This window comes from Marmota marmota, unplaced genomic scaffold, assembly GCF_001458135.2.
Source record: "Marmota marmota marmota unplaced genomic scaffold, marMar, whole genome shotgun sequence".
Classification (NCBI taxonomy): domain Eukaryota; kingdom Metazoa; phylum Chordata; class Mammalia; order Rodentia; family Sciuridae; genus Marmota; species Marmota marmota.
The window spans coordinates 32,727,138-32,742,759 of NW_025999853.1; the positions used below are offsets into that span (position 1 = coordinate 32,727,138).

General features: G+C 37.5%; 1 pseudogene; it reads right to left on the reverse strand.

Moving 5' to 3' along the window:
- Positions 1-10,909: 10,909 nt before the first annotated feature.
- On the reverse strand, positions 10,910-11,056 carry LOC125618204 (annotated as a pseudogene).
- Between the last annotated feature and the right edge of the window lie 4,566 nt (positions 11,057-15,622).

The window sequence follows — 15,622 nt, forward strand, 5'->3', positions numbered from 1 at the left end:
TCTGTGATCACTCAGCCAGGGAATGCAACTTCTGGGTCAGGAATCTCAGAGGATTCTCCACTGAGAATGGGTGCTCACCAAGAAGATTTTGTGGTTATGAAGTCTTGGCTTTGCCTTGGAGGTAAATCTTTTCATCATTCTTTTATAGCTACCTGTTGACACTTGAGAGCATTAGGATTTTTTGTAGAGCTCTTTATATTTTATGAGGCTAATTTAACCAGTGGAGAGATTGGTCAAGTTTTTTTTTTAACCAGTCATTGGCTTAGAAAATATTTATCAGGGAGAGAATAGAAAGGAATCAATATAGGATTGTTAAGTAAAGCTTTGCTATGGGCATAGCAAGATCCAATGAATTTTCAACTCATGACTAATCATAAAATATAAAAAGCAATGGGTTTGCTTTTCACAGTTTATGATTTTAGGGAGATAGGACCCACTTTCCACTACAAAGCCTCAAAGTTAGAGACTATTTTTTCATTATTTACCTTCAATTAGGGTTGTGAACATGTGGCCAAGGTTGCTAATGCAAGGAAATTTAAGCATAGAGAAAAAGAAAGAATCAGAGTCAGTGAGAGTTCAGCACCAAGTAGCAGTTGAGGTGGTAGCAACGCTGGTAGGATGTCCTGTGGCCATGACTCTGTGACTAGCACCAGTAGAGGTAGCATCATTCTGGCAAGACTGTTTCTTCATGTTATTTTGGTGGTCATTATAGCCTTGTAGACTTGATCTAATCTTATTTCTTGAGTTATCCTGACTATTTTGTGAGATCTTAATATCCTTCTGTTTTATTTAGAGTTCTTCAGAGAAATAACCAATCAGGTGTGTGTGTGTGTGTGTGTGTGTGTGTGTGTTTATGTGTGTGTGTGTGCGCGCGCGCAAAATGGGAAATGTCTCATGTGGTTATGGAAACTAACAAGTACCAAGCTCTGGAGGGTGAGTCAGTAAGCTGGAGACACAGGGGATCTGGTGGTGTAGGTCTAGTCTGAAACCTGGTAGACTCTAGACCCAGGAAGACCCAGTGTTCAACTGAAGTGGCAAAGAAGGAAAAAACCAGTATCCCAAAGTCAATCAGGTAGAAAAGTTCTCTTTCACGGGGGAGATCAGCCTTTTTGTTCTATTCAGAACTTCAGCTGATTAGATGACCCACCTACACTGGGCAGAGGAGACGGGGAACTTCTGCTTTCCTTAGTCTACTAACTTAACTGTTAATCTCATCTAAAATGACCGTAACAGAAACACCCGGAATAATGTTTGAACAAATATCTCTGCACCTGGTGACCCAGTCACATAAAATTAACCACCATACCTTTCTGCTGCAGTCTACTAAAGTCAGTTTCTATTGCTTGCAAATAGAAATCCCGATTGACCAGTGGCACAGATGAATTGATTTGTTCACGTAAACAATACTTATGGACTGAGAACTACGTATTAGTCACTGTTCTAGGGGTGAAGAATACAACAGTGAATGTGATTATTTGCCTTTATGGAGATAAAGTTTCAGTGAGTAGAAAGTCAATAAAATAAGAAAATATGTGAATAAAATAGTGTCAGCCAGAGATAAGTGGTATGGAAATACGAATAGACCTATTGGAAAGTAACTAGTGAGCAGAATTAGAAGGTTAGACGATCTCTCTGAAAAAATGATACTTGAGGCCTGAATGCAAAAAATAGACAGCCATGGGAAGGTCTAAGGGCAGAATAAGTAGCAGAACAAGGGTTCTCCAGTAGGATTGGACTTATGACTGAACAGTTGTAGTTGGACCAGGTGTGGAAAGGGGTGGTGGTGCAAGATGAAGTCATAGAGAGACCGACCTCATAGGGTCGTGTAGAATCTCACTGGGGTTCAGATTTTATTCAAAGCACAATTGACAACACTTGTGGAAGAGAGAGGAAATAATTCACACTTTTTAAAAATGGCTCTGGAGCTCCATGAAAAATGGATCATAAAAAGATCAGGGTGCAAACCAACAAACATATTGGGTACCTGCTTCAGGAGTTCAGGTGAGATAGGACAGACACAAAGGATTTTCCTTTAGGCCCAAGATGTAGAAGTTTAGTGGAGGCAAAGTGAAGAAAGCATATGCCTTGAGCTGCTTATCTAACATCTCTGGAAAAGCAGTTCTATTAATTCAAGGGCACCATGAGCCAGGGCCACCAAGTAAATACTTGAATAAATACTTCCATTTCCAAGCAATTGAGAAGGTCAAGGCAGTTTCTTTATTCAATTTTCTGTAATTTTCCATTCCATTCAGCTGAAAAGAATAAGCAGGCAAACATTGCTGCTCGGTTTTTCACTTTGATAGAAATAGAATACAATGTTAGAAAGGGCAACATTTATTTTTTTCACACCAAACTATTTTCTTGGTTAATTCAAGGTTTCATGGCATACAATGTTTACTTGAGATGATAAAAATATAGGCCAATGCAAAACCATTGTGCAAACAGTTATCTTAATCTAGAATATTTATGTACAAATGTGTAGTATATTTTGTGTCTATTTAAACAAGTCTGTATTTTGGAAACATGGTGCCTCATATTCCCATGAGTTCTTGATAATCAACTCAGTAAAATCAACAAAAAATTATCAACAGTAAATACTGATTACATATCACTATTTATTGATTCTATTAATACCTCTAATGTTCAATAAGAACATGGTAACATGATAATTTATGAAATAGTTGAGTGAAAATGTTCTTACTTTGCCCTTCACAGTATTGTGATTTTTTTTTGTTCATTTTTAACATTCCCAATAGAGAATAAAATGGGTAATTAGGGTGTTATCTCATTAATAAATTGACTCACTTTAATCATTTCCACATACTACTGGTTTGACTTCTATATGAAATGATTTGTGAGATCAGTCAAATAACTGTCAATTCAGCTAACAAATTTTCCAGGCTTCTCTGAATGAATTATTTCCTCTCTTAACTAACTATTCTTGGAGGAGAGGTATTTTTGTGTTTAGTCATATCCAATGTCATTTTAAATCTACCTTACATGCTAGACCCTTATATAAGATGAAATAATGACAACATCAATTTGATCTTAGGCAAAAGATCAAAACTGAGAGGACAAAACATAAGATTAGGGTTTCAGTAAGGTAACAGGTCCTAACTTTTACGAAACCTACTCTATTTTAGATATTGTTCCAGGAACATTGAGTAGATTAACTCATCAATGTCAGATCACAAAGGATCTGTAGCTGGTAGATTAGGAAGCTCCAAAAAGACATAAATATTATGTGGCTGACCCAAGGGTAAATTGTGTCTTTCTAGTTCCAAATATTTTGTGCTTTCTATATTGTTCTTGTTAATTCTTCTGCAGTGTTTCCTAAAATGACGTTAAAGTTTTCCTATTAGTTCCACTTCACACCTATTCTAATTACAACCCTCCACGTCAGAGATATGTTCACCTGGTAACTTAAAAACAATATTTATTGTTTTTCTTCTGGTTACAAAGTGATTTATACTTGTAGACAACTTGGGAAAACAAAGGAATAAAAAATAAATATCAGATATAATCTTAGCAATGTAAAAAATAACCTCTGTAAATACATTGATGTCTTCTGTGTCTTTCTCTTCAGTGTATTTTGTACAAACTTGAGATTATGTTCCATCTCCAGTTTTTAATTTCACCGTGTATATATAATATTGTATATCATTATCTTTTTTCCATATCACTAAATAGTCTTTGAATTACTTCAGGCCTTCATTTTATTAATATGGTGTCAACCACTCATTTCAATGCATGTGCTAGAATAGATTTAATCAATATTACGTAAGTGTATGTTATACTATAAATCCACTATTCTTGTTTTAAATCATATTGTAATAAACATACCCCTATCTGTCCACACTTCTGATTATTTGCTAAAAATATAATTATCATAGTAAAAATATACATGTTTTAAGGCCTTTGATTCATCTTGCCAAATTTCTCTGGTTGTTTTCCATAAAAGTTGTAATAATTTGATTTTCTAGAAGTTTTCACGGTACCACCTACAAAATAAGCAAATTTGAGAAGAAAAAATGGCATCTAATTGTGGTTTTAAGTTGAATGCTGCCTACTAGTACAGTTGGGACTTTTAAAATATGCTTATTTGCATTTGCATTTTCTTTGCAGCTTGGCCCTCCACATATTTGGGTTTTCATAAAACTTTTAGGAAAATGTTCATTCCTACTATATTCACTTTTTGGAAGGATTTTAATTAGATTGGGATGATCTGGTTTTTGAATGCTGGGTAGAGCTCACTTGTAAATCCATTTCAGCTCATTTACTCTCTCTTTGTAGATTTAAAAATGATAACTCAGTTTCTTTAATGGTTATGATATTTACAAGGTTCTTTTTTGCAAGTCTGTTTTAGAGAATTGAGATTAAATAATTTTTCAATGGGCTTTTAGGTTACTTAGAACTTTTCACAATAAATGTTAATTTTTTTGTGGGTTACTTTTTGGAAATTAAGCTTATCGATCTTGTTTTTATTGTTGTTTGCTTTGTTTTTCAACTATCCCGGTTTTTTAGTTTAAAAAAAAAAAACTATTCTAGTTACATTTCTTGAATTTTTTGTTTCTTCTTTATTTTTTGTGCAAGGTCACACATTTCACATCCACTGCAGTGTTTGAGGAAAGAGCTTGTCCCATGCTTTAAGGTAGGTTACACAGAGGCAGGTAGCTCCCCATCCTTGAGGGACCTGGTCTTAAGGACTTGTGGATTATCTCTCTGAAACTCTCTCAGGAAAAGCTGAGGGCTGCTCCAGGAAAGGTTAGAAACTTGGTCCTTATGTGCAAATGCAGAAAGCATAGTTTTCAACATTATTACATACATTATTTAAATCTCCATGTCATTTGTTTTTACTATTTCCTCTAAAACAGACTGATAGTAAGATGAAATCTCTTACTAAAATTATCTGCTGATTTTTGCATAAATTTCTAAAAAGTCCCTCTTTTTCTAGTAGTTGATATTATTTTAATAAGTTCCTAACAGGGTGTGATGGCCTAGTTCAGTTTAGATATAAGAACGTGTTAGAAGTTCAAGAATTTACCTTTAGTCCCATAAGGATACAATCAGAAGAGATTCCCTCTGACCTTTGATTGATGGTCTCTCCTTATCTTTTCTTTTTACAATGCTTGGCAGCTTTTAAGCTTTTGTTGCATTTTTTTAAATAGGAATTTTAATGGGTGGCTCATAAAGATTGTCACACACATGCCTGGTCTACTCCTTTGTTTGTCCAGAACCTTCTTTATCTGATACCTATTTATACCTATTCTCAATCTCTTGCCATCTGGATATATACTGTTGGCTTTTTCTATCTTGCCTCCCATCAATACAGCACCCCAAAGTCTTTGTTTAAACTCTCTTCCCTTTTCCCCCTGACTCAAGGGTTACTAAGACTGTGTCCCCACCTACATTCTTCTGTTTTCTCCCAGCTCCCAGGGCACTGGTGTGCACAACCGGATTTAGGTTCCTGGAGAGTTACTAATAAACATTCCTTTGGGGAGTAGGGGAAAATGCTAGAACTACCAATTAGGTTTATATTTGTCTCACCCTAAACTGTTTTTGTTTTTCCCCTATAGAGTACATAATATAATTATAGAAACACGGGTATAATTTACCAATAAACACTGTGTTTATTGAGTGAACCACACACTGGGTGTGCCACAGATCCAGTGATTTGCCCGAAGGATGTTTATTGGGGGATATTCTTAGGATCAACACCTGTGGGAGCAAAATTGCATCATGGTTCTCAACTGGGGAAGATTTTGCACCCTGTGATATATTTAGCAACCTCTGGAGACACTGGCCTTTACTTGAGACCAAAGACACTGCTAAATACAGGTTGGCCACCATAAAAAGCTCAATATGTCACTAGGATGAGTTTGAGAAACCCTGATAAAAAAGAAGACACTGGGTAGCAACCACAGCCCAGGCCTCGTTTCACTCTGTGGGGACCTCTGGTCCTTCAGTGTCCTATAAGGGCAGCCTGTATCCAGCAGGCCCATCATGGGGCACAGGCTGTGCTTGGGAAGGAGGCAGCACCTCAGCAGAGTGGCTCCCTTAGGCTGCAGGCAGTCCTGAGGGAGGGACTCAACATGGGCTGCTGGCCCCTGCAGTACTGGGGAAACTGGGGCTTCTGCTCTGGAAGGTTATGGAGGGAGAGTCTGGGTGGTGAACCCCAGTATCTGCCATAGGGGAAATCACTAACTAGCTTTATTTCTCTTCACCATTGTCTCTGTTTTTCAAATTTGAATGTTAATTGACAAATAACAATTATGCATTTTGGGGATATAATATGATGTTTAACATAAAGCAATGATTAGATCAAGCTAATTAAAAATGTGTTGCCTCACATGCTAATGTTCTTGTGGTGAAAATGTTTAAAATCTACTTTTTAAAGCAATTTTGAAATATACAACACATTATTATTCATTGCAGTCACCATTCTGTGCAATACACGGCTGACGCTGATTCCTCCTGTCTGTCCTTTAGTTTGGGGGGATCTTTGCCTCCTGCTTGCCCAGCTGCCTTTCCACCAAGGGGTCTCGGATCTCCTTGCTTCTTAGGACCGTCTCAGGTGTAGGCAAAACATTCTGTGCTCAGGCCTTCAAAGCTTTAGCACAATTTATTACAGGATGTTTGTGTTAAACGCCCACCTTCCTCTCTGCTGCAGTCCACCCTTAGGGGCAGGGCTGTGATGGAAAATGGAGAGTGTGAGTCGTGAATTGGCTTTGCCTTCAGGTTTCTTGTATTTCCACTCATTTCCTGTATGTTCTGCTTGGTGTTGGGGCAAAGGGCAGGAGGCCATGTGACCTGGTGGGAGGTTGGCGGCCACAGAGTAGGGGATGTTGATTCAACAGCCGTCACCTTGCCTGGTCATACTTCTCACAAGTTCCCTTTCCACTGTCTCATCTCCCTATGCCACTGATGTGCCCTCCACCCCTCTCACCCCACACATGTGCCAAGAAATAAATTTTTTAAAAAATAACATTATCCCTCCTTGCTATCATCTTGCCTTTTTTTTTTTTTCTCTTTCCTTCCAAAGTGAAATAAGTGGAATTTACTCTGTTACCTGCTCATCTTTAACTCCTCACTCCTGGCTCTTTGCCTTCTTATCCCCCCTCACTTCCTTGACCCTGTTCTTCCAAAGGCTGTGCTTGACCTGCAACTATCAAATGGTAAAGCTCTTCCCCCTGTGGTTCCATTTGATCTTCTTGTAGCCCTCAAAAATGAATTGAAAAACTTCCTCAGCTTCTTTTTAATTTTTTGGTCTCTTTTTCCATTATGCAATAATACACAGAAAGAAAAGTAGAAAGAATAAAGAATACAGCTCGATGGTTTATTATGAAGAACACTGGTGTAATCACTTCCTAGGTCATTTCTTACATCCCTCAAACCCCCTCTCTTAAATATTTCCTATCACAGCCAGCTCAAAAATAGTCACTATGCTAGTTTCTATAGTAATTACTCCTTATATTTTCTTTACAGTTTTGTCCTCAGGAATGCATTTTTAAACATTATAGTTTGGTTTTTGCCTTTTTTTAAGAAGCTGTGTGTCTGCAATACATTATTTTGCATATAACCTCTTTCATGAAACATTTTATTTGTGAGCTTCTTCATTACTGTTGCAAATAGGTATGATTAATTCCTTTTCACTGCTGTGTATTATTCAGTTGCATGACTATTCCACATTTATTCCATTGCGTATGAGCATTTAGATAATTCTAATTTTTGCCTACTCTAAGTAATAATATTACTATGAATTTTCTTGGCTACATATGTGCATACATTTATATTTCATATGAATGTAGGAGTGGAAATGGTGAGTCATTGGTTTTGCATATTTTCAAGTTTAGTGGGTAACAGTCTTCAAGAGTGGTTGTGAGAATTTATACTCCTGTCAGCAGCATGAATTCCTGTTGTTCCATATCCTTGCAATCACCTGGTATTATCAATCTTCTTAATGGCCCCATTTTAGTGGGTTTATAATGGTATCGCAATACAATACTAATTGCATTTTCCTGATGAAGTTGAACATATCTTCCTGTGTTCCTGGGTCATTTTTGGAGCCATTTGGATATTTTATTTTGAAAAAATACCAATTTAATTTAAATCTCCTGCTTATTCTTTTATCATGCTGCCTGTTCTTTTTCCTATTAAATTCAAGTGTTTTAAAATACACATGCTAGATACAACCTTTTCATTAGTTATGTTTCGAAAATATCATCTCCTATTTCCATATTCTTAAAGTATCTTTCTCAGTGTTAATGTAATACAAAATTTTTTATTTTTTCTAGATGTTTAGTGTTTTTTGTTTCCTGTTCCAGAAGTAGCTAGATCATGAAAATATTCCCTTGTGTCTCCCTCTAGAAACTTCATTGTTTTGTTTTTTTCTGTCTTATTTAAGTCTAAAGGCTCCTTGGAACTGATGTGTGTGTGTGTGTGTGTGTGTGTGTGCCAGGGACTAAACTCAGGGGCACTTAACCACTGGGCCACATCCCAGCCCTTTTTCGTATTTTATTTAGAGACAGGGTCTCACTGAGTTGCTTAGCGCCTCACTTTCGCTGAGGCTGGCTTTAAACTCGTGATCCTCTTGCCTCAGCCTCCCAAGCCTCTGGGATTAAGGGCATGCCCCACTGAGCCTGGCTTGGAACTGAGTTTTTTGTGGTGGGAGGCAGGGGGTTAAGATTCTATTTTGTTTTCAAATGGATATTCAGTTTCCCTGGTGTCAGATTCAAGTTCCTAAACCCCTCCACTGCTCTTCCGGGCTCACCTTATTATACAGCATTCCTCCTTCCTTGACACTGATCATTTGTTCTCTTTTTGTTCTTAATTTTGGTCTACTGTTTATAAATATTTCTGAACTTTTCAAAGAACCAGCTTTTCATGTTACTCTTCTATTATCTTTTCTATTTCTCTTTATTGATTTCTGTTTTTAACATTTCCTGCCTTCTGTATGCTTTTCTTATACTTTGTTGTTTATAGTTTCTCAGGGTAGATCTTTAGTCCTAGCTTTTAGACTTTTCTTATATTGTAATGAAAGCATTTAAAGCCATACATTTTCCTCTAAGCACTGTTATAGTTGTGCTCAACATTTATTTTATTTTATTTTATTTTATTTTATTTTATTTTGTGTGTGTGTGGCGCTGGAGATTGAGCCCTGGGCCTTGCACATGCTCAGCACGATCTCCACCACTAGGCTCCATTCCCAGCCTCTTTGTTTGTTTGTTATTGTTTTTATTCAAATCAAAGTATTTTCCAATTCCTCTTGTGAGATCTTCTTGGTCCTCTGGCTGATTTAGCCTTATATTGTTTAATTTACATATATTAGGAGGTTTTCTAGACATCTTATTTTTTTTCTAATTTATTTTGTATTGTGGTCAGAGAACACCCTCTGAATAGTTGAATCCTTTTTAAATTTACCAGACTTGTGTTTTTGCCCAGAATATGGATTTCTTTATCAACATACTATGGTATACTTGAAAAGAGTGTCTATTGAGCAGATTTTATATATCCTGACCTGTAAACAGCAATCACAATAAGGTAATGAATGATGTTGTCTGGTTTTCCAAAGTCTTACTGACTGCCTGTTTGTTCTATTACTTGCTGAGAGGGGTCTTCAAAGTCCTCAACCATGTTTGTGGAGTTATTTCTCCTTATAACTTTGTCAATCTTTGTTTCATGTATTTTGTTGCCCTTTTATATATTTATTTGGTATCAGGGATTGAACCTAGAAGGGTTTTACCCCTGAATCATATCTCCAGCCCTTTTAGTTTTTATTTTGATAGAGGGTCTCACTAAGTTGCCTAGAGCTAAGTTAACAGAGGTTGGCCTGAACTTGCAATTCTCCTGCATCAGCCTCCCTAAAGTGTGTGTGTGTGCGCGCGTGTGCGCACTCACACGCCCGTAATTGCTGCATCTTCCTGAGGGATTAACACTTTTATTAGTATGAGGTTTCCTTATTTAAATCTGATAACATTTTTGTCTTAAAATCTATTTTATCTGATAGTAAATAGCCACTGCAGCTTTTCTGTATACATACCCTCTCTTTTCCTATCTATTTAATTTAAACCTATCTACATTTTCATATTTAAAATGTATCTTGTATGGACAGAAAATAATTGCATCTTGCTTTGCTTTCAATTAACTCCAACCTCTTTTGGAGAGGGTGAGGAGGCAACCAGGGATTAAACTCAGGGGTACTCAACCACTGATTTTATTTAAAGACAGGGTCTCACTGAGTTGCTTGGCATCTTGCTTTTGCTGAGGCTGAGTTTGAACTCATTGTCCTCCTGCCTCAGCCTCCTGAGCCGCTGGGATTACATGCATGCGCATACCACAAAGATGCCCAGCGCAGTCTCTGCCTTCTAATTAAACTATGCTATCCTTTAACTTTTTTTTTTTTTAATTTTTTATTGTGGGTTGTTCAAAACATTACAAATTTCTTGACATATCATATTCGACACTTTGATTCAAGTGGGTTATGAACTCCCACCTTCACCCCATACACAGATTGCAGAATCACATCAGTTACACATCCATTGATTTACAAATTGCCATCCTAGTGTCTGTTGTGCTCCACTGCCTTTCCCATCCTCCACCCTCCCCCCTCCCCACCTCTCCCCTCCCCTCCCCTCCTCTCTCTCTACCTCCTCCACTGTATAACCCTGAGGGTCTCCTTCTATTACCATGCAATTTCCCTTCTCTCTCCCTTTCCCTCCCACCTCTCATCCCTGTTAAATGTTAATCTACTTCTCCTGCTCTTCATCCCTACTCTGTTCTTAGTTACTCTCCTTATATCAAAGAAGACATTTGGCATTTGTTTTTTAGGGATTGGCTAGCTTCACTTAGCATAATCTGCTCTAATGCCATCCATTTCCCTGTAAATTCTATGATTTTGTCATTTTTTAATGCAGAGTAATACTCCATTGTGTATAAATGCCACATTTTTTACATTTGGGGAAATCGCAGGGGTCAGCACCTCCGCAGTGCAATGGAGAAGCCTCACCCTGGGAAAACCACCTTCCTGATCATGGTATCTCCCCTGCCAGGTAAGTATATCCTTTAACTTTTAATGTAATTATTGATAGGGTTGGATTAGGGTTGTTTTATTTTCTGCATTTCTTCTCTGTTTTTCTTTCCTCTGTCCCCTCTTTTCTTTTGTCTTATAGCTTGTATCAATAATTCTTTAAATTCTATTTTTATTTACTGATTGCCTTTTTAACTATACCTTTTGCATTAATTTTTAGTGGATGTTTTAGAAATTAAAATTTATATTTTTAACTTTTCAGAGCCTAAAGTAAATAGTATACCTCTTCACATAAATGTAACAGTCTTGCAACAATGAGATTTATTTCCTTTATCCATTCTCCACTCGTTCCTTTATGGTATAGCTTTCATGTTTTTACATACATCTATATCTATGTATACTAAACTCCCTAAGACAGTGGTTTTTTTAAAATTATTTTTAATATCTTTATTTTATTTATTTTTATGTTGTGCTGAGGATCGAACCCAGTGCCTCACACATGCAAGGCAAGCACTGTACCACTGAGCTACAACTCCAGCCCCTAAGACACTGTTTTAATTTCTGCTTTTAAATAGTCATATGTATTTTAAAGAAATTAAAGGACAAACTAGTTTTACAAATTTACCTTCATAATTATCTATATGGCCAATTGTCAAGTTCTTTCATATCTTCCTTTTTTTTTTCTTTCTTGAACCCCAGGGTGCTTATCCACTGAGCCACATCCCAGCCCTCTTTTATTTCTGAGACAGGGCCTCACTAAATTGTTGAGGCTGGCTTTGAACTCAAGATCCTCCTGCCTCAGACTCCCGAGCTGCTGGGATTACTGGTATGCACCACTGTGCCTGGCTTCACACTTTCTTTTTAAATGTATCTTGTGATATTATTTTTCTCTTTATTTCTGTTGTCTTATTTGTCTCTAAAATTATCTCATGACTATATGGTGTTTCTTAACCAACTACCTTTCCTTCAGATGCTGATGGGCGGGAGGGCCTCTAAGATCCTGAGAAAGAGGAGAGTCAGCATTTATAAATTAATTCAGTCCATGATCAGAAAGTGAAGCCCATCTCAGACAATTCTGTGTTCTAGGCAGTGTCTTGGACTAGGCCTTTTTCAAGGAAAACACTTGATGAATATTTATTACATCATTAGATGAACAACAAGACTCTTTTTAATTTTTTTTTTAAACCTCATAGTGAGGGGGGACCTGGATTGTCAAAACAAAATTGTCCCTCAATGACATCTAACAAGAGAAGCAGTTAATTGTAGACTTGTTTGTTACTTTTTTTGTTTTCACTTACAAACAATAATCTATCTCACTTGTGCATAAAATAATAATCATAGGCAGTTTAGAATATCATATTGGAAAGGGGATGAAAACTATGAGTTTTCCAGAAATGTGCCTATTATAATAATCACAAGACAGTTTAATTTCAATGAAGAGATCTGAACATCCATCTGTATTTAGGACATTAAATTCATTTAACAGCCGTAGTATTGTTGTCATAAACTTGTGTCAGCTTATGAATGTCTCCAAATGCCAGTTTTATTTTTTTAAAACATAGAAACTGAGAAACTGACTGGTCTACAGGTCTTTCCCACTTTCTTTTTCTCTTATTCTCTCTTTATCCCTTCCTTCCTAATTTCCTTTTCTTTTTCCTTTTCAATTTTTGGATTTCTTTTTGTGTAAAAGAAAGCACAGTTTTATGTTCACTTAGCTCAGTAAACTGCTGACCTTATAAGCCAAGGGGAGTTTCCTTGAAATGACAGAAAAATAGTGGGGGTGGGGTGGAGATCACAGATTAATTCAACAGCTGGATTTCTACAATAACCATGACCTGCTAAGAAAAATGAGCTCTGGGATACTAAAGAGAAAAGGAGCACACTTTAATTAAAACTGGCTCAGGATGGAAACCTTAATGAATTGCAGTCCCAGAGCAGAGCAGATCTTGAGACCCAAAATTCCTAAGGGAACTGTCAATAATAAAGATGCAATTATCTGAACTGATTGCTCACGAGACTCAACTTGTTTTCAATAATACCATGTGCTATTTCCTAGGGCATAATGATTTGGCAGAGAAATAACCTGGCAGAGTGTGCTGAAAATAGCTACTTTATAATTACATTGCTACTTTCCATAAATCTGATAATGAGGTAATATCTGATCTGCAAAAAATTAATCATACATTCACAGAGTTCTAGATTAAATGTCACATGAACGAAATTTCTACTCAGTACATACATCTAATCACAAAAACTTCAGGATAGCTAAGTTCAAAGTCAATTTTGGATAAAAGAATTCAGATTTGCCATTAAGTCTACATTACTATTCTTATTAGATCAGAAAAGAAAATTTAACTACCAAAAGGGCATGGCCTTAGGCTGCCCCTGCATGTCCTGAGTGGATGTGGGGGTTGATTACAGGTTGCATGACTCCTTGGGGACTTATACAGGAGTCCCATTGTGTTGATACTGTTGTCATTTAAAACCCCTCTGTTGGTTTCCTACATCTGCTCTAGCAAATTACCACCATGTTAGTACTATAACAAAACAGGTTTATTGTTCTGTAATTATGATGGTCACAAGTCTGAAATTGGGTCCACAGGGCTGCCTTATTTCTGGAGGTGTAGGGAAGAGTCCCTTGTCTTAGCTTTTTCCAGTTTTCAGTGGCTGCCTGCATTCCTTGGTTCACGGTCCCTTCTTCCATATTCATAGTCAGCACAGTAGCATCTTCTTCCTCTCCGAATTCCACCTGAGTACGTCCATCTTCTTCCCATGTCTCTGTCCCTCCTACCTCCTCTTAAGAGGCTCCTTGCCTTAAGAGGCATTGGGTTTCTCCAGATAATCTTCCCAGGTTGAGATCCTTAACTTCATCCTACCTGCAAGCTCCCTTTAACTACATAAGATACTATATTCTCAGGTTCTGGGGATTCTGATGTGGACATCTTTGCAAAGACTATTTTTTAGCTTACCACACCTACTGAGGAGTGTCCTTCAGAGAAGATGGGGAACACACATATCTCTGAGGGAGAAGGATTTGGCCCACATGATTATGGAAGTGAAGATGTTCCCAGACCAGCAGTCAGCACGCTTTCCTGCAGTCAGCAGAGCTGATGATGTAGTTCCAGTCTACGTTTGAAATTCTGAGAACCTGGAAGGCCAATAGTGTTAAGTTCTAGACTGAAAGCTGGCAGGATCAAGACCCAAGCATTAATTTTTCATTTCTAGTCTCAAAGCGGGAAGAGACTGTCTTTACTCCTGTTATCAGGCAGGAGGACTTTCCTTCAGCCATTTTGCTCTTTTCAGGTTCATTAGTTGGATGAGGCCCACATTCATTGAGGAAGGAAAGCTGGTTTAAACAGTATATAGAGTCAAAAGATGTTAATCTTATTCAGAATCTTCCTCACAGACAACTAGGATAATTTTTAACCAAATATATGGGCACACTGTGGATCAGTCAAGTTGACACATAAAATTAACTATCACAAGGGCAAAAAGATTTGCAGTAAAAGTTGACCACCTTGAGGTCCCAAGGCTTAGCCTTCTATTTGCCACTTTTCTGATGTTAGGAATGAATTGTGTTCAGCTGTGAGTTCCACAAAAACACTACAGAGTGGATCACAACTTATGTATCTGCCTCACACAGCAGGAAATCCAAGCATAAGCAGCCATGGATTTTTGTCTTCTCTTCTTGTCCTACTCCACCCTTAAGGTGGCTGACACACCTCAGGTATCCTTCTAGGCAGGAAGAATAAAAGCAGAGGGGTAGTGCTCTTAGACTCCCCCTTTTGTCCTGTTCATCACAATAGATTAACAGAGCCATTAATGGCTTCCAGGGAGGCAGGGAATGTAAGTCTTCACTTCCTGTTCTCTTCATTAGGGAAAAGCAAACATGCAACTCTATAATAACACTAAGCCCCAAACTCCCTTCCTCATCAATTAATGATTAGATAACACTGTCTATCTTGAGTTTAAAAAAAATGTGTCCCCCAACTCAGCTGATTTTCTACTGGAGTCTCCCAGTAGGCAACTAAAATTAACTATAGTGAGTTTATACATCATCAAAATGATAAACATATTTATTTTTTCTTTTTTTAAAGAGAGAGAGAGAGAGAGAATTTTTTAATATTTATTTTTTAGTTTTCGGTGGACACAACATCTTTATTTTTTATTTTTATATGGTGCTGAGGATCGAACCCAGCGCCCCGCGCATGCCAGGTGATCGCGCTACCACTTGAGCCACATCCCAGCCCTGATAAACATATTTCAATAAAATTATTTAAACATACTCAAATAATAGTCATGTTCGTAACATTCTTTGAAGAAAAATTATGATTATTTTTTAATATGTGGCAAGATCAGTAGTTTATTTTATCACTGTGTAGGTGACCTCATACACATACTACTTCCTCATCAAAACGGCCACCGGTTCAGGGCAGCCATCTTGTTCAATGAGCCGATGGCCCCTCTTCATTGTGATAGGTTGTGACAAAAATCCCTGTTGCCTCTCTAGACCTACTCCTTGGTCAGAGTTGGTTCATGTAAGGATGGACAACTGATGAAACCCAAGCCAGACTTCTCCTTAGGAATTTTAAAATC